The sequence below is a fragment of the Falco biarmicus genome, chromosome 6 (assembly GCF_023638135.1).
Source record: "Falco biarmicus isolate bFalBia1 chromosome 6, bFalBia1.pri, whole genome shotgun sequence".
NCBI lineage: Eukaryota > Metazoa > Chordata > Aves > Falconiformes > Falconidae > Falco > Falco biarmicus.
Window position 1 is genome coordinate 63,172,503 of NC_079293.1, and position 14,029 is coordinate 63,186,531.

General features: G+C 38.2%; 1 protein-coding gene across 2 annotated transcripts in view; it reads left to right on the forward strand.

Moving 5' to 3' along the window:
* Positions 1–14,029, forward strand: part of HS3ST5 (heparan sulfate-glucosamine 3-sulfotransferase 5) — a 195,691-nt gene that overhangs the window by 95,125 nt on the left and 86,537 nt on the right. For both annotated transcript variants that reach the window (XM_056344799.1, XM_056344798.1), the window contains one exon: positions 6,015–6,221. The gene's annotated coding sequence lies outside the window, so the exon portion shown is untranslated. The remainder of the gene's footprint in view (positions 1–6,014; positions 6,222–14,029) is intronic.

Consider the following 14,029-nt stretch of genomic DNA (forward strand, 5'->3'; position numbering starts at 1 on the left):
TGGATAGTGTCATAGTTCCATCCACACCTTGGTTCCTTTTGCGCTGTCTCTCATGTCAGTGTCATAGTAAGGCATCTCTCATCCCAGAGGTGTGGATGCTGGGCCGCTGGCTGTTCCTTTTTCTGACTCTCATAGAAAACAGATTTCCTGCTAAGAAAATTCACATTGGCCTTGTGTCTGCAGGGAGATGTCCCCTCAAGGGGAAGTTCACTATTTATGTCCTCCAAGAGCTAGAGATTTCCTCATAAAACTGACCCCTTTCTGTAGATCATGTGCCAGAGCTTCAGCTGCTGTAGCTGGCTGTACAGTTGTGCTGATGTGGTGAATTTAGGTTAGCAGAGCAGCTGCTCTTGTCCCAGGTAGCAGTTTGTATTGAATAACTGTTGCAGAGCTGGTGCACTTGAACCTACATAAATTGTATGTGATGTGTACATATTGCATATACAGTCTATATATGGAATATGGTGGAATAAAGGTATATGCATGCTCTTTTGTGGTACTTTGAATAACACTTAGGTATAAATGAGGTTTTATTTATTGTACATACTGTTGTTAAAGGGTACTTTGAGAAGAAGTGTGTTGATGATCATTTTATCCTTCTTTTTCTTATTAAACATTTATTACAATAAACTTTGTTATTTCAGACTACTGCCTCAAGAGATTTATAGCATATTTAACACCTCTCTTTTTTTAACATAATTTTAGTTTGAGGATTTTTTTACTTGTAACTTTCTTAGTGTCGACACACTGCAGTAGGTTTGCACCATAGTAACACGTTACTCAGCATGGAATGTGAATGCTGCTTTTTGCCTGACAGTTAAGAAACAGGAGGTTTGTGCTTATTTTGAAATGTGGACACACTAGCACAGTGTGTTTACCAACCTCTGTTAGACATTGATGCAAATAGTCCAAGTTCTGTTTCACCACACTCAAATTTGAGTTCAAATAGAAAACCATATATTTTTAAAAATACAAGTTGCTAGTATTCAGCTTTTTGGTGGCAAATTGTTAAGCCGCTTGGAATTCATTCCATAATGCAGACAAAATTTATCTTGGAACTGAGAAGTTGATGGGCATGGTGGTGTGGTGGTCATGATGATATGCCATGGCTTCACATGTCTCTAAAACATATTGAATAACAGCTAAATAGGTAATATGTGGCATGTCAAAATTTGTGAGAATGGACTGTTGTTTCCCTGAGGGTAATTGCACTTCATACATATGCAGCAGGTGGAAGAAGCAATCTGTAGAAATTCCTCCCAGATTTCGTCAAGAGTTCCTCGACTAAGTGCGGTCAGCTCTGCAGGTCTGTGCTGGAGGGCTTCCCAGTGCTACTGCCCTGAGGCAATCTGTCGGAAGGATTTACACCAGAGGTACAAATACTAGAAGCTCCAGCTTCTTAGAAGTTGGGGCAATCTGATTGTCAGGGTTGGACAGATGCCATAGGCTCAGAAATCTTGGGTTATTCTAAAAATTATTTTCATGGAGCAGAGGGAAACCAGGAGGTGAAAATCTGTATGAGAACCCCAGATTCCTATTTTTTTCCTTCTTCTTCATCCCCAGTCACGTAATTATGGCTCTCTGTATGTGTTTTCACAGCATTCATGGCAAATTCATTGTTTTTGTAGGAACCAGCTCTGACTGTGTCTTGAACCTGCCAGAGCAGCCCTGATACTTGCTACCACGACAGCCTCTTCACTGCCATCCAAGTAGCTGTAGCTGCTCGCTGCACTGTTTTTCAGCAGCGTCTAGAAGGAAATGTAGCCAGTTGGCTGCTGCTTATTCATTTTAACTTTTACATAGATTTCTATTAAAATACTGACATGTGAAATGCTTTGGAAGGATGCACATTAACTATTATGTTATTAAATTATAGTATCTGGATGTGGGCTCAAAATAGCTCTGAAAGCAAACAATGGAGTAGTTCATTAGGTCTTAGTCTGAATGACCTTTGGCATTAGTTACTTCAGGTAGTTGCTACTGCAAGAGATCACAGTAAGAAGTAAAAGAGAAAAAAAGATCTACCCTTTGAGATTTAATGCCTTCTCTCTCTGTTGAAGCAGAAAGTATGATACAGCTGCCATGGCTTAATCTAACTCATTTAATTTTACATTGCAAGGGACTAGGTGTATGCACATGGCCGGGTTTTGTGTTATTATTTGAGGAAGAGTAACTTTCATGTGTGAAGAAAGAGGAGGTCACTTCTCAAAACGTACAAATTTTTAGTTGCTTGCTATAAAAAAAAAAGGTTTCTTTAATATTTCTTCTTAAACTCTTCTGTTTTCATCTGTTTTCATAAGATTTCTTGCAGAGTGCTTTCTCGTACTTGGGGGAAAAAAAAAAAAGCATTTAGCAGATTCAGAGAAGGAAACCCGTAAACTAACTCAAGTTCATTATTAAACAAACAACCTTCAGCAGATCTTACTTCTTGGTGTGCCTTGACTCATGGTTTTTAATGGTTGGAGTCCATGATACTGGGCACTGGTGCAGCCACACAATTACACAGCGCCTAGCTGCCCTTGGTAGGTGTGGGAACCAGCTCAGCCTGGAACAGTGCAAACCTTCATGCAGTGCAGGTGGCTCCTCTTGCATAGTCTCTAATGAGAGACAGTATCCGTTGCTTTGAATTCAATGAGCTTTTGAAATGCTTTTAAGTCATCAAGTGGCTGAGTAAGGGGCTTGCTCTCTTAATGGAGAGGAACGATACATCTGCATCTATTGGTTATTCTCTTATTGTTTCGTCCTTCTCTCCTCCTGTCTCTCTACTAAGTGAATGGAGGAAAGGCAGGAGATGTGTCGTAAGGGTGTGTGGGAGTATGTGAGGACCACAGCTGGCTGGATTATGCTCAAACAACTGTGTAGGACAGGAGGTGTCAAGCCTGGCAAGGTTTAGGCCCTACCACCTATGGGGGGTGATGTCCATGTGAACTCTGGCCAGGGTGATGCCTAGGACATGTGGAGAACCGACCAGTTCATTTCAAAAGGGAGCCCAGGAGCAAAGTAACGTGTGGCAAGGGGGAACAGTCAGAGGACCAGGACCCAGCAGCAATTCATGGACCAAAACAGTAGCTAAGACTGCATGAAGGCACTGCTTGGATCCCTGAAAATGTTGCTGCTTCCTTATTGATAAAGCCCCTGGATATGCCTAAGTGTATCTAGCTTATAAAGAAAACAGCTAGAAGATTTTGTGGGCAAAAAGAAATACAACTTACTGGTTAATAATGTTGACACTAACGCTAGCACCTTTACAAGAAAAACAATCAGTCCGCTGAAAGGAATCCTACTCTGGGAAAGAGCTAAAAGGGGTTGGATCTACCATGTTCTTTTGCCCTTTTGTGGGGCATGGAGATGCCTGTAGATCCTAGTCATGAAGTCTGAAAGGACACATTGGCCAAATAATCTAGTCTTAGGTAAAGTGGATAAATGCACGGTGAGAATGGACAGTTGTTAATCAAAAATCTGTAGTGTTCTCATTATCACAGCAAGAAAGAGTTCAATTAGAAATCAAATAAGAGAAAAATAGTAATGATGTTACCTCATTTAATTTGATTTTTCACTTCATATGTATTCATTTAATCTATTTACAATAAAGAAATTTATGACATTTGTGTTCATTATATATAATTACATATATTGATATTTGCTTATATTCCATGTTGAATTGTGGCTTTTATTGGTAGATCTGTCATTCCTGAAACTTACTGTTTATAATCAATATGACATTTCATCAAATAACAGATGAGAAAATCCTATCTATTACTAAGTTTGAAAGCAATCTTTTCTTGGCAGAATGTGTGTGTTCATTTGAACTGAACAGTATCCATTTTATAAATAAGTCTACATACTGTCAACACATTTCTGACTAGTCTCCTGAAGTCTGATGGGAAACAAGTCCATTCGGCAATTAGAGAATGCCTATAAAATAATAGGACTTTCAGCAACAGTAGTATTAGGGAGCTTGAGTACTGCCCTCGAAAATCTCAAGTTATTTAATTCATGTAATACACTTATAGGAAAGAAGGGAAATGCATATATGCAGCTTTCCTCCAGAAGTTTTTTCAAATCTCCCTCCTTTTCTCTAAAACCTCGAAGGTAGTTGAGGTTGTCAAAGCAGAGCCCTTAGAATACATTCTGTTTATCTTGTGATCAACTTAGCTGAAAATCCTGTAACTCAGAGCACGGCTTATTTGTGATCTGTCAAGAGCCCTTGAGAGCTCTCTCTTAAGGGGTTTATTGCTTTTGCTTCTCGTGCTGTCTATGTCGCACACAGGAGTGATGGCAAACACTGTTTGGATCTAATGCTAAAATCTATATCTCTAAGTGTCACTGACATCAAAGGAATCAGACCCCTCTGATTTCCAAGGTCCCAATCACACATCTGAGAGAGTTCTTTTGTCTCCTTCACATGACTATTAATCTCATCTCCAGGGAGAGCTTGTGTACTTGCAGAGAAGTTTTGTGGGGCTGGTTTCCATGTTTGTTTTCTGGAGACAAACTGTTGGTTTCAAAGATACTGTGCATAATATGGCATGATTTCACAGAGCTGTAGTTGAGATGTTTTATTATTTATTTCAGCTGAACATTTACTCTATGAAACTGAGCAATCAAAAGAGGGCTTTTGGGACATTATCAGTTCAGTCTAATGTATGAGCTCCGATTATTGTATCATTATAATATGCTGCTCGGTGTCTTTTGCCATTGATTTACCTACATTTTTTAAATTGCTCAATCAGAAGCCATTTATCTGATAAATTATTAACAAATAAATGTTCCTGATGGAAAAACAAATAATTCAGTGTCGTAAATCATGTCTCACACAGGCAACAGCAGTCAGAAGTTAACTGCTTTTGAGCCAAGTAAGTAGTTTATGTAATGTACATGGAAATTATGTAGTGAAATAAACATTTCATTGCAAAGAAAGGATGGCTGTTATTTTCCTAGACTTATACCAGATTCTGCAGTGTCTGCATTGTACATTTCTATTTTCTTTTATTAGTACACCAAACATAAAACAAAATTTAGTTTCAGGTATACATAGGCATCTGCGTTTGTTAGACTCTGACCCTACTGGAAGGTGCTCAAACTGGTCCTTTGTAATATTTCTGTAGAAACCTTTTGATGTAATTCTGCTTCTCCACTCAGAAGTACTTTTTCTTGATTAATGGAATATTTACAGGGTTAATGTGTTTGGCAGGTCATGTTGGCATTGATGATTTTGCAGGCTTAACTGTATTCCAAATTCCTTGAGGTCTGATATACTTTGAAAGAAAGTAGATGTGTTCATGCCTAAAGCTAGAAATTGTAGTACAGGGTTGGCAATTAAATACCATATTCCTGTTTCTGTCTGTGTTCCATTTCTTCAATATGGAGGCACAGATAGATAATTTAAAATAAGAAAAGAAAAAAAAACCAACAAAAACCAAAACCAAACACAGGGGAAAAAAAACAACCCCAAACCAGAAAAAAACAAGAACGGTCAAACAATTCTCACTAAATACTATTAATATTTTCTCCAGATGGGTCTGGCATTGTTCTCAGTATAAAAGTGGGGTTTTCACTGATTTACAAAAAGCCTGTAAATCACATTTCAGGTCAATGTCAAGGGTAAAAGGCAGCAGAGTAGCAACAGCACATGCAGTATATCATCTCTTGCTAGTGAAGTTCTAACATTATTTTTCATGTAGCCCACTTAAAATAAATGTAATTAGCAATTTTCTGTTATTGGGAATATTTTCATTTGGAGCTTACTATTGAGAAACACATTTGATGTAAATTTCCTTCCCCTTCCTCCCTACCCTGAACTTCAGATTCCAGGCTGCTAATGTTTACAAGATACTGAGACAGTACTTCCAAAAACTTGAGCTGGCAAGTACTACTTCTGGGGCCCTACTGCACAAAATTTCTGTTTGGTCTTGAAGAAGGGAACTGAGTGTTTGTTGTATTGTTTGGGTTTTGGTTGTGTTTTGGGGTTTTTTTTTCCAACTATGCAGCAAGCATCTTCTCTTTTCATACAGGCTCAGCGAGTTGTACACTATTTCAGCAGAGATGTCTGATCTTTCCATCTGCGTACCTGGAGTTGCTTTATTCCTTGACTGGTCTTTTCAGTAATCACTAAAGATTCTTGAGAATGAACACTGGAACAGATGAGTTAAATGCATCCTGAATGTTCTTCATCAAAATTAGATGTCCTGGACTTCCTGGATGTGCATAAGGACACAAAGGTTAGTGTATTCCTTAAAAGCCTGAAGTTTCAAGATGGTTTCATTTAACCATTAGCAGTGCAGACTATGTTTCAGTTTGTTGCTTAAACATAGCCCCAGGTGGATTAAATGGTGGATGGATGACAGACATCTAATATATAGTTGAGGTCATGCTTTTGACTGCTGTGGAAAAAATGTACTTAGTGAGCTGGTGCAACTTAAAGCCCTCTGAATGACTTGCTAGCTGCCGCCAAGAGCAAGACCTACCCATGCTCTGAGCTTGGTTGCCATTAGCCATTTTTGTGGTATTTCTTCTGAGCTTCAGTTTAGTGCATTGTAATCATACTCATCTGATTTACAACTGGTCAAAAGGGGATGAAAAGAGTATTCTAGTTACCTCTGTTCACAAGATGGTCCTTGGTTACAGCCAGTGGGGATAAGGGGGTTGATGTTTGTCCACCTGTGTGCTTATTTGTTCAAGGTGGCATGTGGGCTTCAGGGTAATGCTGAAGACATATATAACTTTGAAAAAAACCTAATTTCTTCCTAATGGCAACTATTAACTTCCTGGAAGCTGTGAGATTTTAATAAAATGCTTTTATTATCCCTTGATATCTGTTAAAATATTATATCATCTATGGATATTGGTCTGTCTCCACTCTGCCATCTCCAGAAATCACCCTCAGTCAGGACAATTCACTGACGTAATTTTTCTGTGGTACAATCGAAAATGTAGAAGAAACCATTCTGCAAACAGATACATGCTCAGAAAGGTGGTGGAATGTGTGTGGGCATATGTGCGCATCAAGTCATGTCCCAAACACATAACAGACAAGGAAAGTAACAAGATCATAAAGATACATCATGATTTTCAGCACCAATCATAACATTATAAAAAAAATGTTTATAATGATGTGGATAATGCTACGTGCAGTAGAGAAGGAAAGTGAACAGTCATGTAACCTTGATTTTATTCTATGATTGCCATCTGTTTTCCATCCTTTGCAGAATATTCTTCAGGATTATTGCTCCGTCTGGGTTTGGGGGAGGAAGGGGCAAAGTTATTTTCCATTTTACACTGTCAACCTCATCCTATTTGATTTGGCCATTAAAAAAAAAAGAATTAGTTTTACAAATACTATTTGTTCTTATTAAACATTTCGACAACCTATTAAAACAGTTTCAGGAAACCTATTGGCTAAAATAGATGGAGTTCAAACTTGATGCAATTAAAACTACATGAATTGAGTTCTGCTTGCTCATTTTTGTGGAGGGATTCTAGTGACATCATTTGAATAATCGCTTTTTAATCAATGTTTTTTTGTCTACTGCTCTAGCTAGCTTTTCTTTTTGCATTCTAAATGCCTAGTCCCTGTATAAAGTAAATAGAAGACAAAAATATCATTCCTCATCAAAAGAAATTGTTTCCCCATTGGCACCAAATGTCTACTCCAGATAGGAGAAGAGGAGAAAAAAACCACAATAACAATACAGTTTTGTTTAATCTAAGTTCTATTGAAGTTACTGAGAGTTTTTTAATACAGTTCAGTAGGAACAATAACCTGCATATAAAAATACAGACTCCATTTAAAGGCAGAAGGTCAGACAAGTTGTAAGATTTTGCAAAGATTTCCATGTGGGCAAGAGCTATGTTAGTTCTGTGGAGTGCACTCGCTGTGTAGCTAAATATTTTACAAGAAAATAAGATTCATATAGGAGATATATTGTAGCTTTAACGTGTAATCATTTTTTTATAATATTACATCTTCTATACGTGTGTGTACTAAGGGGTGAATACCTCACACAGTTGCAGAGCTCAAATTTCAAGTGTTGTGAACTCCACCTCCCTGCACTGCATTCATGTTTTTACTTCTTGGGGTATTTGTGTAATACGTATTTGTGTGGACCGTTAAATATATATAATGTATATGATTACAGGTTCTGCAAATTCAGTACAATTGTTGACACAGCCTTGCTATGTTAGGGTAGGTAAAGCTAGAAGATCCTATGTATCTTTCAATGTGCTTATGGTATTGCTACTAAAGCACACATTCATTAATACCAGTATATAAATTTGGATGAAAAATTATGCAAACAAATGCTTTATTTTTCAGTTTTGTGGACTTTGTAGTTTATGCTATGACAAATGTTACAGACATTTGATAGATTGGAGATCAAATTTTCATTGATAGGTAATGGATATGTTCATTTAAACAGCGGAAATGAAAAAATGAGCTAAATATCTGACTGGCTGCAAACCTGGTGGAGTTTCACCTGTCCAAATTTTCCACAATGACTTTTGTTATTGGCAGAAGAAAACACTGCAAGAACAGAAGTGCAGCTAGGTTTAACCACTAGGCCTGTGGAAGCTTAAGTAGTAAAAGTAAGAAATTACCCTGATGTAAATGAATAAATGTTATACTAGATTAAGTACCTAGCTTATTAAGTCAAAAGAAGTGTTGTGCATTTAATGAAGAAGCACACACACAAAAGAAAATATATGATGGCTTATGAAGTGGGAATGTTTACCATAAACCTAGATTTGAAATTGATCCTGGAGATTTTGTGTGAAGCCTATACAGCATACAGACCAAGCTCTGGAGGTTACAGCTTCATCCTAGAGGTTGAAAGGAGAGTCCCCTGACAAGGGGAAGACTGAATTATGTCTTGGGAGGTTGACTTAATATGCAGGAAAAAAGATGTCTTCTGTCAGTATATTTTGTGAGGAGGAAAACCAGAAGTGATCTAGCCACCACTTCAGAAGTAGGTCAGAGCTGTGAATCCTAATCCAAAGCAACATGACTGCAACTCAGCATAAGGTCTCTTAAGTTCCAGAAAAATGGGTTGTGTTTAAGACATGTCTCTGCCCTTGTCATCACCTTTGCCTGATATGCTGGCTTTCCTGAGAACCATCTTTCACACAAGAGTAACCACACCTTCCTCTCAGCTATTTTGCCTCTTCAGCAAACCTAAAGTTACATACTTCTGTCTATAGCAGCAAATCAGGGCTTGGGCATGAGTGATACCTGGCTTCTGCTCAGCCATCCCATCTGTTCACATGTTCCCTAGCATGGTTTTGCCCCATAGCCCCAGACGGTGCCAGGGTGGAGTTCAGGGAGCAGCATAGGGTAAGGACGGTTTCCAGGAGGCAGCTAAGAATACAGCCACCTTGACTTGGGGTGGAGATACTGGGTCACCCACACTCTGGGCAAGAGAATTAGCGCTGGTCTGTTTAAATTACAAACATGCACACAACCAGTGTTGCAAAGCTGAAGCCTCCTCTAACTTCAGCTGTGGAGCACTGATGTCCATGCAAGTTGTTCTGTCATGTTTCTTTACCTTTAACCTTTTCACTGGTCACTACTTAAAGAACAGAGAATTTGGGGAGGTTTAGCTGAACCACCCCCTCTTCCATTTTAGACTCTCAGACAGTATGTAATGCAAAGCATTTGCAGTATTTGTGGCTTTTACACAGTAGATAACGATTGTTCAAACTACAGTGGCCTCTCATACTTATCCCTGGGACTGTTTTCTTTCTCTTTTTTTTTGGTGCCATTTCTAGCTTGAATGAGATAAAGAACTTGCATGAATGAAGTTATGTTTTCCATGCTGCTCTTGTGGGGGACATTTACTCCCTGTAGTTGCTTGCTACTTTGTGGTCTTTTCATTTTTGTATAGTCTTTATTGAATACTTTACATATGAGTTTTAGCTTACTGCTGTGTTGGGCATCATATCTATTAGTAGATTCTGATGAAATATCTATTTTACAATTTTCTTCTGTACAAAAAAAAGAAGCTTGTAAACATGGAATTTTTTCAGTAATAAAGTGATGAGGGAGATACGATGTTCAGCTTTATTAATCTAATAATTAAATAATTAAGATAAAAGTATAAAACCATAACACTACTATCAAAAATTTTAATATCAAACAGCTTTTACAAAAGGAAGTGAAGAATATATGACTTTCCCTTTCTCAATAATTTTATTCACATAAGATTTAAAAATATTTGATTTAAGAAAATGTGGGTATTTTTACTCACTTTGAAAAAAAAACACATTTCAAACAGCAGGATGTAATTTCAGACTATTTGCAGTCAAGAGGCCTCTGCTGAGCAAAATACTCATTCAATTTAGGAATGCAGATTATAATAATTTTCCTATCTCCCTCACAGCAGGATTCCTGTCATCGTTTTGCAAACTCACAGGTTGCAGTATTGAATGACTAGCTAACTTCAGTTCCAGGTAACACATGCTCCAAGCATATTCTCATTAGCTCAACTTAGTTATAATGCAAAGCTGCTTAGTTTCACCAAGTGAAATGGGATACACTTAAATTGCCTCATCTAATATAATGCTTGTTCTTAATACATGCAAAGTGGTTTATGATGGCAAAGCTTGTAGAGCATGAAAATCGGCAGGGAAAGTAAGGTTTTCTGACTAAAACTGTCAAAAAGAAGTCCTATTTTGTATCATTACTTTTTAAAGAGGTTAAGAATGAGGAAGGAGAGATTGGAGTAAGAAATAGTCAGGCTAGAAAAACGTAAATTTAGTGCATTAACATTTTTAATACATCAGCTCTACCAACCAAGAAAATTATCAAGTAAAGCCGTTCTTTCAGTAATGTCTTCTGCACCATAAAATTACATGTAAAATACACACTGGTCAAAATATATTGCAGTAAGGAAAAACAGGCTTTATTCTGTTTTATCCAGAGAATTTTAAATAGTACACCATGTTTCCATTTCTTGTAATTATTAATCCAGCTTCCTGTGGCTGTATTAATTTGCAGGGACTTTTTAATTTCAGATGTGGATAAGCAATTATTTATCTTTCTTCTTCTTTTTAATGCGCTTTAAATAAAGTGACTGTATCCCAATCTCATATACCTTGCAGACACAGAAGCTGGTTTCAATAAGACCCCAAAACACCACTGGTAAAATTGTGGGTTTTTTCCAGTATCCTGCACCTGCAGTCTGACCATAGGGCTATAACTCCTCTCCCTATATTCCTTTCCAATACTTCCAGAAAACTGTTCAGAGAGGGGCTAAGCTGCTGCAGGCTTTGCAGATGACACCCAAGCGCATATCTCATTTTCCACAGATGTAACCAGAGCCGTCACAAAGATGTTGCACTGCCTAGAGGAAAGTGGCTCCTAGAGAAGAGCATCTGGCTGAGACTGAAATTGGGTGAGATCCAGACAGTACTGGTTGAAAGGCAGAAATGATCCAGGCAGCCAGTTGAGCAAGATTCCTAGGCATGTGCCATTAAGCATTAGTTTGCAATGAGGCTGCTCACATCCTTGGAAAAAGGCAGGGATAAGCATTGTCCCTGTTGCTTAGCTGTGGCCCCAGAGAATGAACCAAGAACTCTTCCTACTAAAAGCATTTGCGACACAGTTTTTTTTCAGTCTTTCTTAATTTTTCACTGGGTTTAGAAAACAAGGCCGCAAAACCAACAAAGTCTAGAAAACTATTCCATACCTACCAGGCAAAGGCCTAGACACAGACATCTCTGCAAACTTTCTGAGAGGTTGATATAACTCATAGTATCCAAGGCTGTTTCACTCTTCACAGTAAGAGAGCATTGCTCCTGGACCGCAGTGTCTCTGAGGCTCCTATTTGCATTTTGGTGGAAGGCACTGTTCTTGTTCTCAAAGGTACAGCCATTTTGGATCTCTTGATATCCATGAGCATTTTTTCCTTTTCCACAAATGAACTGCTTCTACAAGAAACGATTTTAAAACTTCTGAGCAAAGAGGGCTCCCGAGAGAGACATAATGCATCTTTTCTTGTTATGCAGCGAGCTTTTAGGAACTGTACACACCACAGAGTCCTTTCAACAAATAAGTTGACTTTCAGAAGTTCTGTACATCTACTGAAATTAAGCCTTCTGCTCTTGGTAGGAGAAAGGTGAAAGATGAGTGATTTAAACTCTGGGATGTCGTCAAACATCCCTCATCTGTGAAGTGCCAGGACACAACAGTGTTAGCTTATAGGAATGGATAACTGGTGGGTAGAGATGAAAGTATATGTGAAAGCTGCAAGCAAATAATGCCCCATGAAAACACACAACTGGAGCAGCTGCACTCAATACCCTTGGGGAAGCTGGAGTCCAGTTTCAGGATGGAACAGGTATTGGAGCCTGGTCCCAAACATTAATGAAAAGTTACGAGTGTCTTTATGGAGGAGAAATAACTGTAAAACTGTTAGTATTCACTGTCAAAATCTTGAACCTTCTCCCTGACAGCATTATCTTTGCTTTACTTGGTTCCCTCAACAGGGAGCAGAGAGAAGGCATCCTGGATCTCATTTGTGAGGATTTTGTTGGTGTAAGCAGTCACCTGCAGTTTTATTTCCCTGGATTTTCTGAGGTCACAACATGACCCAAGTAAGACATGGTCATCTAAATATTTCTCTTGTGTTTCCTCCACTTCACATTCAGGAATAAGCAAGAGTAAAATGGTAATATAGGTCTTTAGCTTTTTGCTTTTCTTACTGGTGTTTGCATGGTTTTGATTTTTGGTAGATACTTCTCAGAGAAATTTCTGTCTCAAAAGCAAAGATGCTTTCAGAAAGCACTCAAGTCACCCTGTTTGTTTTCCATATATATTTTCCATTATATGAACTGAAGTACTAAATTTAATTGGTTAATCTTTGGGCCTCATGAGGAAAATACATTCCTAGAACATTTTCCTCCTGGTAATTCCTTCCTTTTAGTCTCTTCACTGGCTCACCAGCTGTGCTGCTTATCACAGCTTCATTCACTTTATGAAAACTATTTAAAACATTCTCCATTAAAAACTGTGTAGAAAACTCAGTGCATGTTTGTGAAGCTCTTGTAGGAACATGTAGTTATTGGGAGGAATAAAATAAAAAATGCAAAACTACTATTCAATTGGTATCTGTGCAGCCAAGCTGTACTTATTGCTATCATGAATAAAGCATTTGTTTTTCTAAATTGTGTGTATATTCCTAGAGGGGTACTTAAAAAACAGAGCTTGTTAGAGAAGGCATGGAAACAATGCAGAATTTCTCCTGTTTCAGTACTCAAATAATAAGGCATAATCATAAATTCTTACTGCAGTCCGACCAGCTAAAAGGGCATGGAGGACTCCTCCAGAAATCTGGGAATTTCTTTTTCTTGACCATTTGTGTAACCCAGATCCTCTGAGGAATGAACGGCCAACCGATCCACTTTGGGGTGTGCTTTTGTCTTCCCCCAAAAAAACTCCCTGTCTCTCTGGGCAGTCCCAGCGGAGCTGGGAGCAATGAACACTCCAAAACATTATCCTGGCCAGCTTTTGCCTCCTGAAGTCTTTGGAAGCCAGAAGACTAGGGTGTGAACATTTTGCTCTTGACGGGGTATAATGAGAGCCGGTGTGCTTTGTTCAGCTAGGAGACTCACATAAAATACTGGGTTCCTTGGGGAATTTATGCTTGTCAGTTTGGTTGGTGTGTTTTTCTGGATTTGTAACTGTTACTTTAAATCTTAAATGCTCCTTCCTTCTCTAAAATAGAATTACAAACTCAGCTGCAAAATGCGTATACTAAAGGATGCCAAAAGTTTTCTGTGTCCTTCCTTTTGTTCTCATAGACAGTGGTATTTTCTCTCCTTTATTAATATGCTGGTATCTTGATTAAGATCAAGAAAGCTGCTGTCGTAATGGGCCTGACAAAGTGTGCTTTAACAGCTATTGCATAGTGCTTCAAATATCTTTTAATATTTCAAATATACTAAAATTGAACACATAGTTTACAAATATATAATTGCAAGTTGCTTTTTATATTAGTAATGTAAAAGGAAAAAATATCAAATAGCTTTCTTTTCC